General features: G+C 44.7%; 2 long non-coding RNA genes and 1 other non-coding gene across 8 annotated transcripts; 2 read left to right on the top strand and 1 right to left on the bottom strand.

Moving 5' to 3' along the window:
- Nucleotides 1–1,570: 1,570 nt before the first annotated feature.
- LOC118473377 (uncharacterized) lies at nucleotides 1,571–4,753 on the top strand. Its single transcript, XR_004852728.1, has 2 exons — nucleotides 1,571–3,652; nucleotides 3,879–4,753. It is a non-coding gene; the product is annotated as an uncharacterized lncRNA (long non-coding RNA).
- LOC109942224 (uncharacterized) lies at nucleotides 4,528–11,120 on the bottom strand. Its single transcript, XR_002264897.3, has 2 exons — nucleotides 9,452–11,120; nucleotides 4,528–9,328 (listed from the first exon to the last, which is right to left on the bottom strand). It is a non-coding gene; the product is annotated as an uncharacterized lncRNA (long non-coding RNA).
- LOC118473376 (uncharacterized) lies at nucleotides 5,742–10,351 on the top strand. Of its 6 annotated transcripts, none has more exons than XR_004852726.1 (4): nucleotides 6,214–6,723; nucleotides 7,813–7,935; nucleotides 8,114–8,257; nucleotides 9,129–10,351. It is a non-coding gene; the product is annotated as an uncharacterized protein (transcript). The 6 variants fall into 6 exon arrangements; XR_004852724.1 differs by having other exon boundaries at nucleotides 7,776–7,935; XR_004852722.1 differs by having other exon boundaries at nucleotides 5,742–6,723; nucleotides 7,776–7,935; nucleotides 8,114–10,351.
- Nucleotides 11,121–15,981: the final 4,861 nt, after the last annotated feature.

Here is a 15,981-nt window from a genome sequence, read left to right as displayed (position 1 = left end):
CGGAAGTTGGGGATCTATGTTGGTTATGAATCTCTGTCCATAATCAAATATTTAGAGCCTAGAACCGGGGATCTGTTCACGGCTCGGTACGCTGATAGCATCTTCGATGAAGAGCATTTCCCGGCATTAGGGGGAGGATTGTACCTTAATAACAAAGAATGCCGAGAAATAGAATGGAGTGCTAGTAGCATCCAATCGCTTGACCCACGCACTAGAGAAACCGAACTTGAAGTTCAACGAATAATACACCTGCAAAACTTAGCAAATAATCTGCCAGATGCCTTTACTGATATAAGAGGAGTGTCGAAGTCGCATATTCCTACGACAAATGCACCGGAGAGAGTGGAGATACCTCTGCAGGGTATGGACTCTACTCGTACTCCCCATCTTAGGAAAAGGGGGAGAAAACCGGATGATTCAGTATCAGCTAAGCGGGGACGCCTGCACCAGCAAGTTACTGAAGAAAATGCAACACGCTTCCTTTCAGATGTTCCAGCAGTAACACACCTTGAAGGTGAACGTCCTAGTGCAAATGTGCGCACAAATAAAAGCACAAGGACTTCGGAACAACCGGTTTCAAATAACTTGGGAAATCACAATAAACCGGATGATTCAGTTGAAGAAATTGCCATAAACTATGTTGAGACGGGAGAGTTATATAACCGAAAGACTACAGTTGTCGACACTGATTTCGTCTCTATGATCGCTGTTGTGATTGCTGAGGATCCTGAACCAAAGTCCATGGCAGAGTGCCAGAAGCGCTCAGATTGGGTCAAATGGAAAGAAGCAATAGAGACGGAATTGCTCTCGCTTTCAAAGAGGCAAGTATTTGGGCCTGTCGCCCGCACGCCCCCAATGTTACCCCAGTCGGGTTCAAATGGGTGTTCGTCCGAAAGAGGGATGCGAACAATGAGGTGGTGAGATACAAAGCGAGACTTGTAGCACAAGGGTTCACGCAGAGACCCGACATCGATTACGATGAAACTTACTCCCCGGTAATGAGTGGCACAACGTTCCGATATTTGATATCACTGGTAGCAGGTTTAAACTTAAAAATGCAGATGATGGACGTAGTGACCGCATACTTGTATGGGTCATTGGATTCGGAAATCTATATGAAGGTCCCGGATGGGCTGAGAGTTCCAGATGCCAAGTCAAATCGCAACATGTACAGCGTTAGGTTGCAGAGGGCGCTGTATGGGCTTAAACAATCTGGGCGGATGTGGTACAATCGGCTCAGCAAATTCCTCCTGAAGAAGGGATACGTAAATAATCCAGATTCTCCTTGCGTATTCATTAGAAAATCCCAGATGGGTTTTTGCATAGTTTCAGTCTATGTTGATGACTTGAATATCATTGGATATGCTGAGGATATTGAGGAGGCCAGCGCCTACCTCAAGACAGAGTTTGAAATGAAAGACTTGGGAGAAACCAAGTTTTGCTTGGGCCTGCAGATCGAGCATCTCCCAGAAGGAATATTTGTACACCAGTCGACCTATTGTAAAAAGGTCCTTGAGAGATTTAATATGATTAAAGCTCACCCTTTAAAGACCCCGATGGTCGTGAGATCCCTTGAAATGGATACCGACCCATTTAGACCAAAGAGTGATGATGAGAAATCGTTGGGACCTGATGTTCCTTACCTTAGCGCTATTGGAGCACTGATGTACCTTGCAAATTGCACCAGGCCTGATATTGCATTCGCGGTAAATCTACTAGCTAGATACAGTGCAGACCCAACCAGAAGACATTGGGTAGGTGTTAAGACTATACTTAGATACCTCAAAGGCACTCAAGATCTTGGCCTGTTTTTTCCGAAGAATCAGGACCAGACTATGGTGGGCTATGCTGATGCTGGATATCAGTCAGATCCCCATAATGGTATATCTCAGACTGGCTTTGTATTTCTATGTGGTGGCACTGCTGTATCCTGGAGATCGTGCAAACATACATTAGTAACAACGTCTACTAACCACTCAGAAATAATCTCACTATAAGAAGCCGCACGAGAAGTCATGTGGTTATAACACCGCAAATACCCCCACCATTATCTATGAAGATAATGCTGCATGTGTTGCACAAATGGAAACGGGCTATATTAAGAGCAATATGACTAAGCATATATGTCCTAAGTATTTTTATCCTCATGAACTCCAGAACGAGGGTGAGGTAAAAATCCTGCAAGTCAAGTCTTGTGATAATCTGGCTGATTTATTCACCAAATCCTTACCTGCAGTCACATTCAGAAAATGTGTACGAGGTATAGGGATGAGGCATTTGAGAGACCTGCAGGGTTCAGGGGGAGATCACCTCTGAACTTCAGCCCTTATAATTCAACCTGAAGATCGTATATTATACACCTTGAAGGTTATAGTTGTCCTGAAGACATCCGTTGTACTCTTTTTCCCATTGTGAGTTTTCCTGAAGTTTCTCATAGATGGTTTTTAACGAGGCAACAAGTGCAATACATCAAGTGACACTATGCTCTCTTTCTCCATTTTTTCCCACTGGGTTTTTCGGAGTTTTGATGAGACATAAGTCGTCACGGTATTCGCCCAAGGGGAGTGTTGAGAAACCCTAAAAGGGGTTTAATGGGCTAATACCAAAACTGCCCTTAGAGGTACACAGGTTATATATATGTACCTATACCCCTCATAATAAAGATAGACAGAAAGAGCTTCCATCCACTGTGTCTCTTGTTCCTCTCTGTGTTGGGTTGCTGGGAAGGGAACGGGCTTCTAAAACTTCTCACGTCCCTACTGCTGTTGGGAGGGTTCGGAGTCCGGATCGGGGATCTGCGATAACTACGTTGTTTAACACCATATACTACCGGCCGGTCTCGGTGATATGATGCTTGCGTCATTGACCAAGTCAGCTGCCTACGTTCCGAGTTCCAAACGGCCCATCACGTAATTTGCAGTGAAATCATGATGCTTGATGCAAAATTACGAATCTGGGAGATCGAAACTCTTTATTTCGTTCATCTGTGAGAAATTAAATTGTGGATCAAGTGTAGAGAGCTTCCCTGTGCTTTCCAGGAACCTTCGTTCCCGCCATCTGTGATGTGACCTACTTATCTATAGAGAAAACTTTCTATATATCCCTGTAATAATTTCTAATGTAACCTTTTGCACTCCCATGCTACCATACAAGGATAAAAAAAACTATATCTAAGTGACAAAAAAAAAGGCCCAAAGTACGTTTTTTTAAGGTATAGCCCAAAATATTAGAACATTTTATATAAAGTACTGTACTGTATAAAGTACTGTACGGTTGCCCTAACCCTCCATAAAAAGTATATTAGGACATTTTATGTAAGGGCTCGTCGCTGCCGTGAGCCGGTGACTGCAGTTTAGAGCCTGAGGCTTGCAGCACGCACACACCAGTCCCCTTCGAGACAAGGAAAGAAGAGAAGATAGCGATCTCATCTGCGATGGAAGGCAGGAACGGTGCCGGACCGCGACCGGGTCGCCGTCCTCCCGTCTCCGTCGCGTGTCGTAGCTGTCGCCGTGATGATCTCGGCCGCCGTCTACCTCCTCTTCGCCGAGATTCTCGCCGCGCCGCCCGTCTCGCCCGCGTGGTTCCTGGTCGCCTTCGCGCTGTGGATGTGGATCGACGACGACACGCGAAGCCGCACATCCGCTGATTCAAGGTCGAGCTCTACTGCTCTAGCCCCCTTCGTTCTCCTCTTCTTTGGGTGCACCGCAGGCCGTAGAGCTGGGTTCGATCCGTTTTCCTTCATCCTTTTTCGCTCCGTGCATAAGAATAGACGGCCATGCAACATGCAAAATTTTCTCTACCCTTTCTAGTTTTTTTTTACTGGCAACCTGTTTTATCTTCAAGTTTTTTTTTTGTTTGTTTGACGTTTGAACTGGCAGTCCGGCACGCAACTAGAGCATCTCCGCTAGTAGATGCTGCAAACAGCTCGTGGATTACGCACGGGAGTAAGTGAGAGATCCAACCAGTTTCCACGCGGGAAGGAAGACAGAAATTTGTCATTCTACTGACCTACGTGAGCTCGACCTGCCTTCTTTCACGCGGCAACCTCCGATCCGGCAGCGTGCTCCGAGCAGCGTGGCCGGCCGGTTGGCGGTCATTACATGGCTTGTTGCCCGGTATTGGTGTGGTGCATGTCTGACAAAAAGTTTGTCAATTATCAACACATTAGTTCGAGACTCCAATTAAGCACAAATGTGAATCTAGTGGAATTCGGTACTATTAGCATATACTTGCAGAGACTGAAATATCAAAGCATTGGCATTGGCTTGTAGAGTTGTATACCTAATAATAATGGCTATGGAGGAGACACGTCATCACATGGCACGCACAAGAACATAAGACACTAGGACTAAAATTATGTCTGTCTGTTTGTCTTTATTCTGAAATAACCTAGCGCTATTTTGCAGCTCCACCCCTACAGTAGTATTCAGAACAGAACTTGTGTGCAACTATAGAAAAAAACCAACACTACGGAATGTCGGAATGTGTGCTTGCATGCCTGCTGCTGCTGTGGTCCTCTGCTTGTTACAGTTGCCACTTAGCTGCAGAATGTCATTGGATAATGGAGCTGGTGGTAGCCTTTGTGTACCGAAGCATATATAGGTCAAATGATTTGGCTAGCATTCTGTGTGTTTGTCTCCAAGTCCAATGTATATCTTGCTGACTCTGATTTCTTAGTTCAAGGCAATGCAAAGTCTGTCTACTGGATCATTATAATGGCATGTGAGCAGACAAAATCAAATGATTATTTTTATCTATTGTCTCATGGCATTGGTGTCTTAACTTTGTTACTTCTCACATTTATACTGTAATTATCAGTGCTAGCTATATTCCCGCTACTTCACCTTTTTGCATAGCCCTGTTTAAGATTGTGTAGCTAAGCTACCGTTTTCAATGAGTACACGATAACCTGTAGCTTCTGCCACTTGTTCTAGTAAACTTAGCATTGGTGCTGATGTTCTAAACTGCTACAATATTTTCGAATTCTTTTTTTTTCTTCTGATTTTTTAGTTGGTTGAGATTTTAATCCCCACATGGCCTCTCAATTGGATATGTGGAAATGTTTTTCTCCGGTCGGAAGGAGAGGCGTCATGCATGTGCAGGTAGAAAATTCCCCTTGTGCTTGAAACCCATGTGCATTTGTTCCCTCATCATCTGAAGGAGCCCTTATATGTACTCATATATATATTTCAACTCATGCAAAGAAACATCGAGTTGAGATACATGATGGCTCTGCTACATAAGTCAATCAAACATTGCAAGTGCCAAACATGCTCCGAATAGCTAATTAATATACCTACGTGTACTAACTAAATTGAACACACGAACAAGTTTCTTTCCATATTGTTAAAATAGTAGTAAAAACAATTTGATTTATTTTCCTCGCATGCAATACTTCTCGTTTCCCCGGACATAATAAAGGCAGCCCTATGATTCTTTTTGGTTTGCAACCTTTGCTACCCCCGCTATCTATAAATATAAGGACTTCGTGTGTCTAAATTTTGTCCACAAATATAAGAACTTTTTAGTATCCAATCAAGAGCTAGATAGCCTGGTTGCTTTAACTAGAAGCATTAAACTTTTTCCACCCCATTAATCTGTCCTAAAATATATTTACATGTGGAGAGAGTATTTTGTTTCAAGGATCACAATAGGCTTTTTAGCTAATATATAGTTAGTTATAAAAGGATATAGTTTTTTCCCTTTTCTTTTAGAGTAACAAAATGCTCACGGGGATGGCGTCGACGAGGCTAGGCCTAGCGTCGCGGGGAGCCGGGGCGATGGGGGAGATGCTCCAAGACAAGGTTGGCGGCGCCGTGGAAACGCCTGGCCTCTCGATGATAGGGTTTTTCCCGACCGGAAAAGATGTTTCTCTGGAGGAAAGTCTGTTGAGTGTTTGGGCTTCCAAACACGTAGAAGTAAAAACTCCAGAGAAATGTCCGCTTGGGCTTTCTTCCTGGAGAAAATGCCGGGAAACAGGTGGGTTTTTATGGTACCAAACTGTCCCTTAGAGTAACAAAATGGTACAGTTTTTTTAGAGCAACAGAATGGCACAGTTTGGCGTACCGTGCATGTGGGCTGGGAGAACCAGATTTGGCCCAATAAGTCTCCAACACCAGTTGTCACGATTCCATGGTCATCGTTTTTACAGAAACGTCCCTAAACTTATGTCTAATTAAAACCCACGGTCCAACTTATCTGTTTCCACCGTCCCGCTGAACCCGCACCCAACAGAAACGCGCAGCTTTCCTAACGCGCGCAGAGCCGCCTTCTCAACCTCCTCCCGGACGGCACGCTCTCCGCAGCTTCCTCGCCATCTCATCCACCCATACCGCGTGCAGCTTCTTCAACCTCTCCCTCCCTCCGATATCTCGTCTCCCATCCTACGGCGGAGCCCTCGGGGACAACCACGAGTGCCTAAGATCCCGTCCTCTGCGTTGACCATCGAGGGATCGCCATGGCGTTGAGGGCGTCCCCCGTGTCGCATCGCATGGCGCCGACCGCCGAGGGCCGAGGCAGCGCCACTGCCGCTGTTCGCGCGGAGGAGGATGGCCCGTGGGGTGTAAGTGGCCATGGCGTCCACCACCATCAACAGGTGAGCACAGTGGATCCCTCGCCTCTCGCTGTCTTCCTGACCTACAGTTCGAGGCAAGTCGCGGCGCCGTCGACCCCTTCGCGGGTGCCAGAGTTACTGGACTTGGATTATGCCTCAGCAGTTAGCAGGTACAAACTGTCGTGTTATTGAATTTAGTGTTCTGTCTATTCTTTTTGAAACATAGTGTTCTGTCTTTTTACTTCTGCTGTGGAGCAGTTTAACAAATCGTTAGTTAACTATTTTAACTTCAGGTTACTTGAGATATACCATCACACTGAAATTTCCCCTGCTTTCCAAGTTTCATGTTTAGAAAGGTTTTCTCCATTTGTGTGTACAATACATTCAACCATGCTACTTCCTACTCCCTCCGTATTTTTTATTTATCACGTTTTAGTTTAGCACACGACAAAATATTCGAAAACGGAGGTAATATTATTTTCCAGATTGTTTTTTTATAGTCTTTTTTACCATCTGTACCATTTACAAAGCTATAAATTTGACCAAGTTTCATGTTTAGAAAGGTTTTCTCCATTTGTTTCTACAGTACATTCAACCATGCTATTATTTTCCATATTGTTTTCCTGTATAATATTTTTTTACCATCTGTAGTACTTATAAAGCTATGAATTTGACAGATCTAAAACATCACAACACTTCATGAAAGCGATCAAATGGCCACGCTCCACACCTGAAATCAATGCCATGTCATTAATAAGTTGATTGGTGCTTAATGAACCACCTTCCCTGCCTTTCCATCCTCTTCAAACAGAACAAAATCTCATTTAATCCATCTTATATCTAAGAAATATCCTCTCCTGTGTGGCTTAGGGAGTTTGGGTCCTTCTCTAGACTCTAGACTGATGTATGAGCCGCCTCGCTGAGCCAGTACATGGTTTAAGAGGCACCACATTATTTGTTGCTTTAGCTATGAAAACTGGATTTCATTAGCAAGTTTGGCGACTCACGTTCAGATTGTAGCTTAGGAGTATAAGTTTATAGGACTAGAGGTATCTCTTAGCAAAAGTTCAAATTAAGCTGGCACTTCAGGCATGTAGACTTGCAGAACATGTAGTCTGGTTTTTTTCTTTTGGAAAGTAGGGTGCAATGTTGCATTAACTTTTTTGAGAAGTCACTTGGTGTAGGATGACAACAAATGAACCTCGTATTGTTTTCATTTTAGTTATTCAGTGTGTGATCGTGCAAGGATCTGCTGACAGAAAGCAGTTGGCGATGGAGCAACTGCTGTAAGAGAGAAGTGATCAGGATCCATATGGCCGGCCTTGGATTGTCCAGCCGTCTTCCATGTCGCCCCGCACACCATCTTTAGATTGTTTTGCCAGGTGAGCATGGCACATGGATTGCAGATGCATCGCATCTTTGTGCCAAGGTTGACATGTCTGGCGGGTTATTCATGGCATTAAGGATTAATCCTTGCATGTATCTGTGTTTCCCTCTTGCCATGACCGTGATTTGGTTCATATCACTCCATAAAACATTTTTTCCGCTTACTATATGCAGTGCTGGTGCGCAGGGAGCCGTAACTGCAGGTCATTTCGGAAGATGCCATTCTTTGGACATTGAAAAGAAGCATGTTAATTTGATAGATGAGTAGTCACAAAAGCTAATATCCAGTGGGTAGTTTGATGGAAAGGAACTAGACAGGTAACCCTATTTTTCCAACCAGTGGTGCGCTTTCGTTTCCATATAACCGTTGTGCGTTAATATTTTATCAAATAATTTATATACCGTCGCAACGCATATATATTCTACTAGTATAACTTTATTTTTCAGCTCTGTTTGTGAAGGAGTTGACTTGGTCGCAGACGTTATGGTAGAAGTGTTTGACAAAAGAGCCCGGCCAACTGAATTTCCTAAGCCTGAGGGCTGATACTGAGTTTGGACCGGCGATAACTGGGCATTTTCAAAAATGTTTGGAACAAAACTCTTGGGTGAATTGTGAAATCAAAATTTTGAGTGTACAATTTCAGAAAAGAAAAAATTCGCCCCCAGCGAAAACCAGGGAATTTCCGAAATGTCGGGAATTCTAGTTCAAAAGCAAATAGGGTTTTAAAAAGCGGTATAATTCATATTAAAATGCCAATTTCGGAAATATATATATTTCGGACCCACCAAAACTCAAGAAAATTTCGGAGATTTCTGCCCGAAATTGGGAACCCTGCTCTCGAAAGCTTGGCCTTCAAAACTCGAATTTTTACCAATAGGTTCCACAAATGAAACGTCTACTCAAATTTTTGGAGAAGACAAAAGTTTGAACATTCCATCATGTATATTTAATATCTAAGGTTACATTCATGGTCAGAGTTTCACAAGTATTCATAAATGCAGGGAGAACTCTTCTCAAGTGCTTGTCGTTTTGAACAGCTCGGTGCTAAAAAAAAATGGCATTAAATATTTTAGTATCGTGAACCCATGCTTTTCAAAACAAGTGACAGGATGATGATGACCAGCCTAAATAGCTAAATAACAATATAATGTCCATGGTCAGAGTTTGATGAGTTTTGGGAACCTGCAGGGCATCTGAGTTGGGCCAGGAAGCTGAAATGTCTTTTACTGAGATGGTAATATATGGTATACGCCTATAGAAGCTACAAAGCCATGGAAAGACCAGAACATACCTTGTTGGAACAGTCCCAAATCTTCGAGTGCTTGTTGTGATGTCTATGGACATTGGACAGTGATAAATGATGACGCAACTGACATACATCCGCTTATCTAGAAAACAAAGGGAGGGAAAATATAAACAGAACAGTAAGAAACGAGCTAACAACTATGCATTTCTTTCTAGCAAAATTCTTCTTGCAGTGGAGAGCAGAGATCAGTAATATGCCGACTGACCTGCAAGCTGAAGCAGAAGGGGTCCATGGAGCGAGCTGAGGTCGCACAACAAGCGCAGCAAGCTGTGGCGGCGGCTGCTGCTGCTGCTGTAAGTGCAGAATGGAAGGTGATGAAGGATGCATGGATTCAGAGGCTTGCCAGCAAGCTGTGGTTGTTTGGGTGGAGAGCCTCAAGGAGTTCTAGATCTGACTTCTATATACCAAGTCCCGTTGCCAAGTCAAGTCAACTAAAGATACAAAGTCATCTAATGAAATTAATGACCAACTCAGGCTCAGACTCGTCCTCGAGTTTCATTTGTTTTTTCTCCACCGAACAACACACCCACTCATCTCCCTTTGCCTGAGAGTTTGGCCAAGCAACTCGCGACAAACACGTCCCTCCCGTATTGTCAGTCTCTTAGGTGCCGTTTGGTTCACATATTGGCAACGTAATGGGTAACCAATAACGTTAGATCATATGTTTATTTAAGTCCAACCGTAATCGATATCACACTACAAATGGATACCTCCTTATTCAAATTTGTTACCACCGGTATTCAAGTGTGAATCGTTACCATTTACGTTACATTTCGTGAATCAAACGGCACCTTAGGTTGGATGGGACATGTCTGTTCTAGTTTTGTGGAATGGCATGCAGTGTCTGTGTCCACGGGCGAACTGGAAGACGACCCGATGATTAGACCATAACCTAACATGTAACCAGTAACTGTTGGTAGGTGGTTCAGAGTGAAAGTAGCTGTAGTGTGTAAAGTGGTATCAGCTTTGAAGTCTGTATGTTTTAATAGTTGCTTCTCAAAGATCAAAATAGTCGATCAGAGAGTGTGAAGAAGAAAAAAAATACTTTGAAAATTTGACTGCTGTCCCGATTTCAACCCCAAAGCTCAAGAACACCATAAAGGAGCTCTTACTATATGCCTACTCGAGTCAAGAGGAAAAATTCAGGGACAAACGTGTATAAGAAAAACAGCTCATGCAGAGCACCGGACCGTCGGTTGGAGTTGCACCAAAAAGAAAACTGTGTCCTGCTCACGTTGTTTTTACCTAATAATATTTATTGTTATGTTCTCACCAATACATGCATAGTTAGGTTAACGTGACGAGGCTTAATAGATTACCTAGATCCGATTCATTTATTATTATGTAGAATTGCTATTGCTCTATTTGGTTATAAGATAATGTTACATATACACCACTGATCATGGTTTATTATTGCTTGCTTACTTATGCATGATAAGGTCACATTGATTAATTGGATGGGGCGACCACCTAGAAAAACAGTGTAACCATAAGGACTGTTATAACTAATTAATTAGAGAAGCTAGTGTGTAAGAATCTTACCCGAAATGGGCAAGCGGAGACTGAGTTGCCAACGCAAGCTAACAAGCATGGACATGTGATTGTGTCCTAAACGAACTTAGTTGACACGAATGTCAGGATTTTTTCTTTCTTTCCCCATTTTCAGGCGAGTGGGCATATGGAAAGGAATTCACAATTCACATTTACCTTGACATGTACAGCATGGAACAGATCAAAAGCACCATCTATGTAAACTATTCGAGAATCTAGACCTAGACTCTGCATTAGGACTGTGTATAGTCAATTACTATCTAATAATTGGTCTCAAAACGTCTGTGAATAGTCTAAGAAGAGATATATTAATGTATGTTAAGTTGTAGAAGTCATACCCTGCTATTTGAGAATTGAACTATTCACCTAGATGTTGGCCTTGATCTCACCGTCGTTGATGACGCCGATGACGAGCTCGTCCCCGAGCGTGAGCGCCTGGCGCAACACGTTGTAGTGGCCATAGTGCATCATGTCGAAGCGGTCATCCATGTAGACGCGCATGGGGCGACGTCGATGGTGGAGGAGAAGCGTGTCAATGGGCGGAGGTAGGGGCAGGGGCAGGGGCAAGATGGCAACAGACCTCTCCCTGAGGTGGAGCGCAAGCACCGAGGCACCAAGCAAGATGCTGCAGATGACGCACACCACTGCCCATCATGATGCTCCTCTTCTCCGAGACGTTGGGAGCCCGAATTTGAGGTGTATGAACACAAGAAGTGGAGAGGGATGACGTGACGATGAGTTTTTTCACGCGCGACCGGCGCGGAACCGACTCACACTATCTGTTGGGTTCGGTGACGGAGGGTTCTTGATGTAATGCTAGGGATTGGGGTTCGAAAGGGGGCGGGAGCGAGTGGTCATCGGGGACGAAGAGGCGGCGAAGGTGGTGCGCAACAAGGTCGATCTTTTGCCTGGCGGATGACTACACGGAGGATGTGAGATGGATGTGGGCAAGAGAGAGGAGGCGGCGAGGAAGGAGTTTATGCCCCTGAATCAGTTCACGAGCACGTTGAATTGTATGGTTTGGGAGATGGGGGTGAATCCTCTATGACTTCAGGTGAAGGGGTGAATTTTTTTGGCTAGATTGGAACTGAATTTTATGCGACGATTGGTTTTTTACGATGATAAAGTGGACAATTTCGGTCAGCACGATTGGATTGGGCTGAGCCAGATTTGCTCGGTTGGTTAAGGCTTCCTTTAATTTGAGAAAGCTCACTGCTCCAAATAAAGTGTGTGTGTGCATATTGTTTTTTATGGCTCGCGAGCTAAACGATCTAGCTCGAGCTTGCAAACGAACCGAGTTGACTTGATATCCAACCCTACTTTTATCCTATTTTTGATGGTTTAGAGGCAAAAAATATTCTAGCGAGAGTCTTACTGAATTGAGGGGCGCCTCAAATCTCTACATCAGCTTTTATTCTTAGACCATGCTCAACAGAGCTACATATGGCCATACCCAATATTGTTTTACATGATACATGGTACGGTTTATATAGAATGAAGTTTCAAATAGGGAGTAAGATAGATGGTGTGCTAGAAAAACTACCGGAGATAGCCATAGGCCATAGAGAGACCCCCTACTCTATAGTTGTTTATGTTTATTCCCCACCTCTGTGCGTATGTAGCTGCACTTATCCATCTCTCCATGATAGGATCCAACATAGTGCTCTCCCCTGGTATAGCAACGACCCCTCTCGGAGTTTCTCTCCTCCCGACACCGCTGCCCTAGTCCTATGGGAGCTCCTCCATGGCCCTTGAAAGTAGCCTAGAGGGGGTGAATAGGCTAAACCTGAAAATTATCACCACAAACTTCAAGATAATGTTAAATCTACAGTTCTAATGTATGCCAGTTCAAATGCTATAAAGGCAAGTTGAACTACTCTGAACCAGTCCAACTGCTAGAATAAATCTAGGCTTTGAACTATGCGGAAATACAATGAGGGATTCCTTAGAATGGAAATGCAAGGGATAAACTAAGGTGGATGATGAGAAATACGAGATTTAATTCACAACAAGATCCACACGATAAACAACCTATATGCCTATCTTGTCAAATGGAAAATCACAATCACAGACCCAAGCAAAACACAAGACACAAGATTTTATCCCAAGGTTCGGCCACGCCACAAAGGTGTCCTACTCCCTGTTGAGGAGCCCACAAAGGGCCGGGTCTTTTACAACCCTAATCCTCTATAACCCGATCACCAAGGTCAAGGGAATCTTTTCTCAAATCGGGGAATACAAACTTCTTGGGGTCATCCACAACTTTGGAGACTCACAAGCAATCTCAATCCATCTAGGAACTCTAGGGTTCCAAGAACAACAATATCGCACAAGAGGTGTTTGCAACAAGATCAAGAGATGAGAATGAGAAGGGAGAGGAAAACCAAATCCAAGGATCACAAGCACAAACCTCACACCAAATGGTCTCCTTCAATAGATTTGATTTGAGAGCTAGATCGGGTGTGTGAGAGAGAATGCTTTTGTCTCAAGTTAGGTGAGCAATAAGTGAGGGAGCGACCAGGGTAAATGAGGAGAGAGGTATGAGGGGGTATTTATAGAGTCTCCTCAAAAAGAGTCGTTTGACTGGCTTTTTCTGTGCAAGGCCGGTTGAACCGCCCTTAGGGTCAGTTCAACCGCCTGGGGGCAGTCTAACAGTCAGTTTGCTAGTCAGACTGGCATACTATAAGTCATACTGATCAATAGTTCCTGACACTGGTTGAACCGCCCCTAGGGCCGGTTCAACGGCCTAGTGGCAGGTGAAAGGGAAATAGGGTTTAACCTTTTCCTATTAATAATTTTGGTTGTTGAATGCCCAACACAAATAATTGGACTAACTAGTTTGCTCTAGATTATATATTCTACAACTGCATAAAGGTTCAACACAAACTAATAAAAGATTAAGTTAGGGTTCAAAAAGAAAGACGAAGTGTGCCCTGGTCTGGCGCACTGGACTGTCCGGTGCACCACCGGACAGTGTCCGGTGCACCAGGCCATACAACTCCAAACTCTTCAGCTTCAGGTTTCTCAGACGCCGCTCCGCTATAATTCACCGGACTGTCCGGTGTGCCACCGGACTGTCCGGTGCACCAGTGGAGCAACGGCTCTCCAGCGCAACGGTCGACTGCACAGTGCCCTGACAACGTTACAGTGCGCGGTAGAGGTCAGAACAGAAGTCAGAGGCGCATCGGACAATGAATAGTGCTTGTCCAGTGCCACCAGAAGCCAGCGCTCCAACGGTCGACTGCGTCAGAACCCTGACGGTTGGGTGACGTGGCTGGCGCACTGGACACTGTCCGGTGCGCTCATCGACAGCAGCCACCCCAACAGTTGTTTTGGTGGTTGAGGGCTATAAATACCCCCCAACCACCTCCACTCCAACAATCCAAGCATTCATCACACTCCATTTAATACAAGAGCAAAACACAACACTCCAAGACACAAATCAAAGTCACCGATCCGATCAAAGCCCCCAATTCAATTCTAGTCTTTAGGACTTGTGAGAGGATCGTTCTTGTGTTTCTTTGTTGCTCTTGTTGCTTGGTTGGCTTTCTTCTTCCTCATTCTTGTTCTCAAGACACTTGTAATCAAAATAAGACACCAAGTGTGTGGTGGTCCTTGTGGGATCTAAGTGACCCGTTTGATTAAGGAGAAAGCTCACTCGATCTAGGTGACCATTTGAGAGAGGGAAAGGGCTGAAAGAGACCCGGTCTTTGTGACCACCTCAACGGGGACTAGGTTCTTTAGAACCGAACCTTGGTAAAACAAATCACCGTGTCATCCGCTTTATTTTCTTGGTTGATTTGTTTTTCCCCTCTCTCCCGGACTTGGATTTTATTCTAACGCTAACCCCGGCTTGTAGTGTGCTTAAAGTTTATAAATTTTAGTTTACGCCTAACCACCCCCCTCTAGGCGACTTTCAATTGGTATCAGAACCCGGTACTTCATTAGAGTCTAACCACTCAAAGTGATGTCGGGAGGATCCTCCAAGAGGGAGATGGAAACGGCCACAAGCCATGGGAAGGCTCCATCAAGGGAGTCCGGCGCCAAAGGAAGGGAGGAATCACCTCCCCGTGTCAAGTTGCATCGGAGTGGCGACAAGAAGAAATATATGAAGAAAGTGGTCTACTACGAGACCGACTCTTCGTCACCCTCCACCTCCGGCTCCGAATCATCGTCCGTCACTTCTAAGCGCCATGAGCGCAAGAAGTATAGTAAGATGCCCCTCCACTATCCTCGCATTTCTAAACGCACTCCATTACTTTCCGTTCCCCTAGGCAAACCACCATTTTTTGATGGTGAGGATTATTGTATGTGGAGTGATAAAATGAGGCATCATCTAAACTCACTCCACAAAAGCATATGGGATATTATTGAGTATGGAGCGCAGGTACCGAAGGTAGGGGACAAGGACTACGATTCAGACGAGGCCGACCAAATTCGGCACTTTAACTCCCAAGCCACAACTATACTCCTCGCCTCCTTGTGCCGAGAGGAGTATAATAAGGTGCAAGGGTTAAAGAGGACCAAAGAAATTTGGGACGTCCTCAAGACGACGCACGAAGGGGACGAGGTGACCAAGATCACCAAACGGGAGACGATCGAGGGGGAGCTTGGTCGTTTCGTCCTCAACCAAGGAGAGGAGCCACAAGCTATGTACAACCGGCTCAAGACCTTGGTGAATCAAGTGCGCAACCTCGGAAGCACCAAATGGGATGACCATGAAATGGTCAAGGTTCTTCTAAGATCACTCGTGAAAGGGAAATAGGCTTACACCTTTTCCTAATTGATTTTGGTGGTTGAATTGCCCAACACAAATAATTGGACTAACTAATTTGCTCTAGATTATGAGTCCTATAGGTGCCAAAGGTTCACAACAAACCAATAAAAAGACCGAGAAAGGATTCAAATATAGAGAGCAAAAGACAGTCGAAGTGTTCCCTGGTCTGGCACACCGGACTGTCCGGTGCACCACCGGACAGTGTCCGGTGCACCAGGGAGTTCCAACTCCGAACTACTCATCTTCGGGAATTCTGGGAGCCACTCTTCGTCACCCTCCATCAAGTCCCAACAGATGGGTGACAAGAAGAAGAAGATGAAGAAAGTGGTCTACTACGAGACCGACTCTTCGTCACCCTCCACCTCCAGCTCGGAATCGGCATCCGTCACTTCTAAGCGCCATGAGCG

This window comes from Zea mays, chromosome 9 (assembly GCF_902167145.1).
Source record: "Zea mays cultivar B73 chromosome 9, Zm-B73-REFERENCE-NAM-5.0, whole genome shotgun sequence".
Lineage (NCBI taxonomy): Eukaryota > Viridiplantae > Streptophyta > Magnoliopsida > Poales > Poaceae > Zea > Zea mays.
The sequence above is the reverse complement of the archived record's forward strand: the minus strand, read 5'-3'. Positions and strand labels throughout refer to the sequence as shown.